Here is a 10,144-nt window from a genome sequence, read left to right as displayed (position 1 = left end):
GTATCAGTAGATACCAGCAAATTTATTCGTAATGTCTATGTGTAGCATATAAGCATTCTGTAAAAATAATTCTCACTGCAGCTTAATGAAACTTATCGTACAGTAGTGTAAATTTTCTGAATTATAATATGAAACATTAAAGGTGTTTTCTTTTTCTTCTTTCTTTCTTCTTTCTTCTTTCTTTACACTTCTTACACTTCTTTCTTTACACTTCTTCCTAGTGTACTAGGAATCTTACATTCCCTGAGATAATAGAGTAACTAATATTTGGTAATTTTTTCAAAATTTGTCTCATTAATATTTAATACCTTTTATAGCAGTGAGGGTCTTGGAACTTTTCTCTGATACTTCTCTCCACACCCCTGCCCAACTTCAAGGACAAATTTCTAGAGTATTGTATGCATCTCACTATCCTTTACAACTCTTCAGTTTCCAAAATCTTAAACTTATTATCTGAAACCCTGTATCCTTCTAACCTTCCAGTTCCCTCAGTGGCACTGCTACCTACCCTAGCCATCATTCTTCCTCTCCTCTGCATCTCCACCTACTTACCCCATCCTGCACCTCCAGTGACCTAGAACTTTGACTTCCATTAATGAGTCAGTCTGTAGCTGGCTTTGCTTACCTGTTATCAAGTCCAGACATAGTCATTGCTTATTTCAACTGGGCTCTCTTTAGATTTTTTATTCTTTTGTTCCTCTTAATTAACCTTACACCACAGAAAACTTGCCACTGAGAAAAGGAATCAGTCCAAGCATTTGATTTGTCTTTTTCTCATCTCAGCTGCTGAGGACTTCTAGAGAAGCATTACATAGCCTCACTGATCAGGACCATTAAGGTTATGAATATAGAGTCTTTTGACTTAACTGCATTCTCTCTTTCTCTCTCTCTCTCTCTTTTTCCCTGGTTTTCCCAAGGAGTTTATTTGGGCAGACCTAGGACTGGGAGGCTCTGCATGTAAAAGAAGGTGTTGGGCCTCTTGCTGGTGAAGCGTGGCTTGCTGGCAGCTCAGGACCGGGCAGGACAGTGGAAATTTGATCTTGGAGTCATGGAATTGCTTGGCTGCCAGCGGGCACTTGCTGGCTGCAGTCTCCTCCACCATCATGATCTGGATTGAGTGGGCCCAGACACAGTGCCATTCATCCATGTGTCAGCACTGGGAGACACTTCCTGCAGTGGTCAGGTCCTGGTCCTCTCAGTACATGTTGTGTTGCCACTTCCAGAGTCATAGCATAGTCAGGTGCTGAAGTTCTTCACCCATAAAGTGGATTTCTTCAACACCTGTCCACAGGTAGACAATTTGTAGACAGTTTTCCCTGTAGACTTCAGTCTTCAGCTGAGATGCAAAGTACCAGAAGTGAAACTTGGCAATGCCATGATTAGGAGCAAAGATTCACCTGGATAGAGGATAGGAGTGTGCCTTTTGGAGGTGGGCAGGCATTACCACACCACCTTGTACTCTCACAATGTGCCTGAAGCCTTCAGGGTGCACTATCCACTCTCACTGCCACCCATGAAAGGAAGTGTTACCTGGATTCTTAATAGTGCCTGATACCTTGTTCTTTCCTTTCTATTGGTTCCAGTTCTCTTTTTGTTGTGGCTGTTCCAGTGTTACCAAGCTACCAACCCGTACCCTCAACAGATGTCTTGGATTATTTCCTGACTGAGAAAACAAGTCATCAGTGATAAAATTTCTTACTGCCTTCTCCCTTTAGCATCTATCACAGATCCTTCACATTGGGCAATACTATTTATCTCCCTTTCTCCTCCAATTTCAGAAATGAAATACCTTTTCCTTTTCAGGGTTAGTTCTCCAACTATGTTCTTGATATCTCTTTCTTCTATGTACTCTAGGAACTTCATTCATCAAATGTCTCCTCACTCTCTTGGATCTTCAAACACATCTTTCCCATGGACCCTTTCTTAAAGCAAACTAAAATGTTTACTTTTCCCTGTTGTTAAGTAATCTCTCCTGCAACCTTACATTTCCCCAAGTTAAATCTCCATCTCTGTCCCATTCACATTTATACTTTAAAAATAACTGAATTCCCCATCTCCTACTCATCAATTTGCCCAATGTAATCTGTCTTCTATTTTACCCATTTTCTCAAATACTCTTTTGAATACGGACTATCGTACTCCCTATTTGATAAATGAAGGTTTTGTTTTTTGTCTCACCTCAACATGGTCACAAAGTGACATTGTTGGATCCTCATGTTTTCAGTTAGATTGTTTATATTCAATAAGAGAACATTATATTCTTAGCCATGAGTGCCAGGCCAGCTTCTAACAGTACCCAGGCTTTGGTGTTAGTGTCAGCCAGTTCCTGGATATTAAGGGGGTGATCTTCTCCTTCTCAACAACAATGATGGTGATGATGTCAATAACAAATGATAAGTGCATTTGATGCTTATATTGTTACTGTTTTAAATGATTGATAATATTAAAACCTTTTAATCCCCACAGCACTCCTTGACAGGTACTGTGGCTTTCTCCATTTTGTAGAAATTAAGACACCAGAAGGGGAAATAACATAAGAGAACAACAAAGCTGATAATATTTAGAGAACAGATATATCAGCTATTTCTTACATACCATTGCATAGTTCCCAATTGTACTTGTCTCAGGAACTTGGTCTCTTATTTTGCATTAGCTTCCTTGTGATTGTGTAACCAACAACTCATCAGTGCCTTTTCTTTCTTGCACCTGAATCTTTCTTGCATCCTGCCATAAGACATCTCTCTTGCCACTGAGGCCCACTTGGTATCTTTGCATGAGCAACCTAGGAAAGGCAGGGAGCTAAAGCTTTTGGAACAAATATTTAATGTTGCTGAGAGTTGGTGAGTATTCTCCCTTTCATCTTCCACATGGACTATTCTGAAATATGATAGTTCAAATGCCCTCTTAGAAGACTGTCCTACAATCAAGAGATCAAGTGTGTTTAACTTAATACTGAATATTTGTTCTCTGTACATCCTTGACTCACACAAATTTCTCTTCACTTCTGCTTCTCTGGAATTGTCCTTCCTAATAAACTGGTAGTATACAAGCTTTTATGCCAGGTTTTGCTTTTTGAAGAACTTAGGCAAATTGGATCCAAACTGTGAAAATTCCACCTGGATTGTCTATAGTCTGTTCTTATCATATAGAGCATAGAGGTTGACAGCATTGGCTTTAGAAGGTAAATCTCAGTTGGAGTCTGGATATTGCCTCTAATGAGTGATGTGACCTTGAATAATTTATTTAATCTCTCTTATCCTATCTTAAAAACTAGGGGTAACAGTACCTATTTAAATAGTTCTATCTCCCTATCAAGGGTTATGACAAATTTAATAGTTTGCTGTGACTAGCACACTGTCTGACATATAACATGTAAATATTATTTTTTGTTATCATTATTAATATCTTTCAAAGCTTGTTCTTTTTCCTTCATTCCAGTGTATGTGAACATTAACACCACCCAAATGAAACAAATTTTAAGGAAATCCTTGGCTCTTTCATCTGCTTCAACTCTTTCTCCTCCCAAACTTTCATCATATAATTGCTGAATAACTTAATAATTATTTTATCTCTCAAATACTCTCTCATATCTATTCTTTATTAATCTTTCTATCCTTTTCCCAGTATCTCACCATAATTTGCAATAATAGTGTACCAAGTGAAATGAAATGATTTTTCTTGCCTACTCTCCTTGACATGTCATAGTCTATCCTTTACTTTCCTCAGTCTTTTAAAGCATATCCCCATTCATCACTAATACTACTGAATTGTAATTGATTACTTATTTCTCTGTGACTCTAAAGGGTTTACCTGTCTTAGCAATATTGGTATTTTGGGATGTTTAATTATTTTTCATGGGGGCTACTCTTCCTTTTATTGTAGGATGTGTAATAGTACCTCTGGCCTCTACCTAGTAGATGAAGGTAGTGTCCCCTCCCCAGTGTGACAAAGAAAAATATCTACAAACTTTGCCATATGTCCCCTGAGGGTAGAACCACCCTGGTTTAGACCACTGCTCTAGAAAGTGAGTCCTGTTTAGAAAACTGCTCTAGAAAGTGAGTCCTTTACGGACTGGGGTTATGTTTTATTGACATATATCCCTAACACCAACCACAATGTTGGAAAAATGGTAAGTATTCAACAAATATTTTAATAAATGAATGAATGAGTCATCTCTCCAAAGCATTTTTTAACCTCTAGCCACTCTTTTATCTATAGCTTTTAGCAGTTTGCTGTGCCTATGTCTGTTTCCCCAATTACAATATATGACTTCCTTATATCCTAAACCCCCACAGAATGAATGGAATACATTAGGTTCTCATTAAATCCTTATTCAGTTATATTTAATTATAAAATTAATGTCTATATAGTCCATGAATATGTTCAGGCCATATTTTTCTCATTTTGAAGCTACTATATGATAACAATTGTAGGCTCTCACATCTTGCATAACTTTACCTTTGTGAGACTTGTGGCAGCTATAATTAACAACTGTGTACCCAATTGTTTAATATCTATCTCTGTAGGGTATTTGAGACTGAAGACAGTGGATACGTCTTTTTCCCTCCTCCCACATGGCTAACATAGAATTTGTGCAGAGTACATATTCAGTAAATTATAAATCTTTGTCAAATGAATTAATCGAAACAAAATCATGCTGTTTCTAAATGACATGGAAAACTTATGTACTTGGAGAATTTGGTTAATATACGTATCATGGTTCACTGATTTATATGATGCTGCATCTTTGAACCTATATTATGAAGTTTTAAAAAGTCTCATCTTTGTCAAATTAGTGAAAAAGTAATTTGCCTCTCTAAATCACTTCACAAAAGAGAGGACTTGAGGCCGTCATAAGTCAATACAGATGTTTGATATCCCAGACTTGCAATCTCCTGTTGCTCAGCATGTTCATTTTTTTCCAGTACTAATGAATTAGCCCAGAGATCTTAATTGACATATTGACCTTGAAAACTCTAGAAAATGATCTCTTCTGCCAGCTTCATTATCTATGGCTTTATTAGCCAAGGAAATTTGACAATAAAACATGAAATAATCACAATTAATCTACATACAGATGCTATAAATTATACTTCTATCAAGTAAAAAAACAAACAAAAAAAAAAACAGTGTAATCCCTAACATTGGATTGAACAAAAACATTTTAGTCTCATATTCCAAATATAAAATAAGTAGCTTTGTTCTGTTATTGTCTGAAACTACTTATTAACCCATACTTTTAAAATCTCAACAGTGAGTGTTTTATAAGAATTTCATAGAACAGAATATTGTTTAAAGACTCTAAATTTAGTGTCTTTGAGGAATGTTCTCACATCAGAGGAAATCAGCATACTGTCTTAAAGAACATTAAAACTAAGAGAGAAAAAATTCTCTTTTCATGCATATTGTTGTGTATTTTCTTTCCTTACCATGGTTTCCTGTTGTTCTCAGTAGGGATCCCAATTTTAGAATATGCGGTAGACATCTGTACTATAGAAGCTAAAACTAAAAATTGTTCGGGAGTAACTAAGATATGACTTTTCGTTTGACAAGAAATTGGAAGCAAAGAAATCATAGTATACAGCCTGCAATAAATGGCCTCTAATAGAAGTTTGACATTTTTTTTTAATTAACTGACTTAGAATTTTTTGCTGGAAATATTATGCCAAAATAAATTTGAAAGTGATCCTAACCACAAGCACTCATATTAGGCACCTGTTAACTCTTCTATATCACACATAACTTAATGAAAAAGACCATTCTTTTTCACAAAAGTGTGTGACCATGTTTGTGACAAGGAGTAAAAATTACAAAAGTAACAAACTGGCTTTTTAACTTAAAAGCTACTGATACTTTTGTGGATATTTTATTTTAGCTAAAAGCATCTCTATTATATATGATTTTATTCCTTTTTAACTTATACTGAATACACAGATATTTTCCTGGACATAAAATGTGTTATTATTTTGTTGATCAATTGCCTGTGGAATCATATCCAAATCCCCGAGATAATAATGGTCATTCTTCTATCTACCTTTCTGATCTCATTCCCATTTGTCCCTTTGTTCCTGTCCTTATAATTCTATGCGGTATGAAAGCATGCCAAAACAGACAGTGTTTCTGGTTGTGTTACTCCCTGTGCCTAGAATGAAAACCCCATTGTTTGTCTCCCCAGAATATTATACCTTGCCTTTCAAACCTCATTTCAAGCCAACCTTATTTCCTCTCTGAAGCTATCATTGACTCTTCTAGGCAGGCTTAGCTGCTCATTCCCCCACATACTCAACTTCTTTGATCTCTGCCTCTTCCCACCCCCACCACACTCTTCACTCTAGAACAAATTATCAGATGTGTTAGTCTTAAAATCAATGGACCTGGTAGAGTCACTTGCTTCTGCACTGATGAGACCACATTTAGAAAATATCTTTAATTCTTGGCTATTGTAGAGCAACATTGATGCATCAGGGTATATTCAGAGAAGAAATGTATCTTAAAGCCATTATGTCATGAGCTTCCATTTATGCATTTATAAATTAGAAATAGTAGTATTGGCACTGTTATAAAAGTGAATTAAAATAACACATAAAAATACTGTTAACTTGAAAAGTAAATTTTTATAAAAGTGTTCTATGCCTATTTACCAACTTTACTCTCCCTGTATTTACTGCCCACCATCTTGAAAGAATAGACTCCCCTGTATGCTTTTGTTTCCTTTATTTATAAACTTGCAGCAAAATTATTATTTTTATTTTTGTTATTTTTTATTAATTATTTTATTAACATATAATGTATTATTTACCCCAGTGGTACAGGTCTGTGAATCGTCAGGCTTACACACTTCTTCACAGCACTCACCATATCACACACCCTCCCCAATGTCCATAATCCAGCCACTGTCTCCATAACCCCCCTCTCCCCAGCAACCCTCAGTTTGTTCTGTGAGATTTAGAGTCTCTTATGGTTTGACTCCCTCCCAATCCCATCTTGTTTCATTTTTTCCTTCCCTACCCCCCAAACCCCCCACTCTGCCTCTCAAATCCCTCATATCAGGGAGATCATATGATATTTGTCTTTTTCTGATTGACTTATTTCACTCAGCATAATACCCTCTAGTTCCACCCACATGGTTGCAAATGGCAAAATTTCTTTTCTTTTGATGGCTGCATAGTATTCCATTGTATACCACATCTTCTTTATCCACTCATCTCTTGATGGACACCTAGGTTCTTTCCATAGTTTGGCTATTATGGACTTTGCTGCTATAAACATTAGGGTGCACATGCCCTTTGGATCACTACATTTGTATCTTTAGGATAAATACACAGTAGTGCGAAAATTGAGGGTAGCTCAATTTTCAACTTTTTGAGGAAGCTCCATACTGTTTTCCAGAGTGGCTACACCGTCTTGCATTCCGACCAACAGTGTGGGAGGGTTCCCCTTTCTCCACAACCTCGCCAGCATCTGTCATTTCCTGACTTGTTAATTTTAGCCATTCTGACTGGTGTGGGGTGGTATCTCATTGTGATTTTGATTTGTATTTCCCTGATGTCGAGTGATGTGGAGCACTTTTTCATGTGTCTGTTGGCCATCTGGATGTCTTCTTTGCAGAAATGTCTGTTCATGACTTCTGCCCATTTCTTGATTGGATTATTTGTTCTTTGGGTGTTGAGTTTGATAAGTTCTTTATAGATCTTGGATACTAGCCCTTTATCTGACATGTCATTTGCAAATATCTTCTCCGATCTGTCAGTTGTCTTTTGGTTTTGTTGACTGTTTCCTTTGCTGTGCAAAAGCTTTTGATCTTGATGAAGTCCCAATAGTTCATTTTTGCCCTTGCTTCCCTTGCATTTGGTGATGTTTCTAGGAAGAAGTTGCTGTGGCTGAGGTCGAAGAGGTTGCTGCCTGTGTTCTCTTCAAGGATTTTGATGGATTCCTGTCTCACATTGAGGTCTTTCATCCATTTTGAGTCTACTTGTGTGTGTGTTGTAAGGAAATGGTTGTTTCATTTTTCTGCATGTGGCTGTCCAATTTTCCCAACACAATTTGTTGAAGAGATTGTAGGCTTTTCTAGATGAGAAAACTGGCATTCAAAAAGTGAAGTGATTTTCCCCAGGTCTCATATTTGTAAGAAGGACTAAATTCTGGGTTCCCTGAATCACAGCCTGGGACTTTGTGATATATATACTCCTCATTAATGAAACAGAAAAATGGCAAACAAACAACAGAATGAAAAATAGAGAGAGAGAGATGTAGGAGATGGAGCAAATTATCCTGACAAGGAAAATCCAGTGCTCAACCACCAACAGAAAAGAGGGTGCAAAAGAAACAGTTATTGTAAAAATTAAAAGAGAATAATAAAAACGGGGGGGGCCTCTCCAGGTGACAGGTTAATATATATAACAGGATTGAAAGGACTTAGGCAAATGCATCAGATTTTGCCATTATGTGAATGAACAGCAGAATGTTTAGAAATATCATCTTGAAATGGAAAGGGTAATGATTTTTATTTAATTTAATTTGATAAGTCTGGCCAGGGGTTTATCAGTCTTCTTAATTCTTTCAAAGAACCAGCTCCTAGTTTCGTTGATTTGTTCTACTGGTTTTTTTGGTTTCTATTTCATTGATTTCTGCTCTGATCTCTATGATTTCTCTTCTGCTGGGTTTCAGCTTTCTTTGCTGTTCTTTCTCCAGCTCCTTTAGGTGTAGGGTTAGGTTGCATACTTGAGAACTTTCTTGTTTCTTGAGAAAGGCTTGTATCACTATATACTTTCCTTTCAGGACTTCCTTTGCTGTGTCCCACAGATTTTGAACAATTGTGTATTCATTATCATTTGTTTCCGTGAATTTTTTCAATTCTTCTTTAATTTCCTGGTTGACCCATTCATTCTTTAGTAGGATGCTATTTAGTCTCCATGTATTTGAGTTCTTTTCAACTTTTCTCTTGTTATTGAGTTCTAGCTTCAGAGCATTGTGGTCTGAAAATGTGCAGGGAATGATCCCAGTCTTTTGGTACTAGTTGAGACCTGATTTGTGACCCAGGATGGGATCTATTCTGGAGAGTATTACATGTGACTAGAGAATAATGTGTATTCTGTTGCTTTGGGATAGAATGTTTTGAATATGTCTGTGATGTCCATCTGGTCCAGTGTGTCATTTAAGGTCCTTATTTGCTCGTTGATCTTTTGCTTGGATGATCTGTCCATTTCAGTGAGGGGGGTGTTAAAGTCCCCTATTTTATTGTATTATTGTTGATGTGTTTCTTTGATTTTGTTATTAATTGGTTTATATAATTGGTTGCTCCCATATTAAAGGCATAAATTTTTATAATTATTAGATCCTTTTGTTGGACAGACTCTTTGATTATGATATAGTGTCCTTCCTCATCTCTTATTATAGTCTTTGGCTTAAAATATAATTTATCTGATATAGGAATTGCCATCCTAGCTTTCTTTTGATGTCCATTATCATGGTAAATTTTTTCCTACCCCCTCACTTTAAATCTGGAGGTGTCTTTGGGTGTAAAATGAGTTTTTTTTAAGACAGCATATTGATGGTTTTGTTGTTGTTGTTTTTTTTTTTTTAATCCATTCTGATAACCTGTGGTCTTTTGATTGGAACATTTAGCCCATTTACATTCAGAGTAACTATTGAAAGATAAGAATTTAGTGCTGTTGTACTGCCTGTAAGGAGCAGGTGACTGTTATTGTGTATTGTTTCTGTTCCTTTCTGGTCTACTACTTTTAGGCTCTCTCTTTGCTTAGAAGACCCCTTTCAATATTTCCTGTAGGGCTGGTTTGGTGTTTGCAAATTCTTTTAGTTTTTGTTTGTCCTGGAAGCTTTTTATCTTTCCTATTTTCAATGATAACCTAGCTGGATATAGTATTCTTGGCTGCATATTTTTCTCATTTAGTGCACTGAATATATCGTGCCAGTTCTTTCTGGCCTGCCAGGTCTCTGTGGCTAAGTCTGCTGCCAATCTCATCTTTTTACCATTGTATGTTACAGACTTCTTATCCCAAGCTGCTTTCAGGATTTTCTCTTTATCACTAAGACTTGTAAGTTTTACTATTAGATGATGGGGTGTTGACCTATTTTTATTGATTTTGAGGGGGTTCTCTATGCCTCCTGAATTTTGGTGCTTGTT

The 10,144-nt window shown here is 36.6% G+C and overlaps 1 pseudogene; it reads right to left on the bottom strand.

The window, feature by feature from the left end:
• Positions 1 to 921: 921 nt before the first annotated feature.
• LOC111141091 lies at positions 922 to 2,202 on the bottom strand (annotated as a pseudogene).
• Positions 2,203 to 10,144: the final 7,942 nt, after the last annotated feature.

The sequence above is a fragment of the Enhydra lutris genome, unplaced genomic scaffold, assembly GCF_002288905.1.
Source record: "Enhydra lutris kenyoni isolate GAN:26980312 unplaced genomic scaffold, ASM228890v2 scaffoldscaffold5, whole genome shotgun sequence".
Classification (NCBI taxonomy): domain Eukaryota; kingdom Metazoa; phylum Chordata; class Mammalia; order Carnivora; family Mustelidae; genus Enhydra; species Enhydra lutris.
The sequence above is the reverse complement of the archived record's forward strand: the minus strand, read 5'-3'. Positions and strand labels throughout refer to the sequence as shown.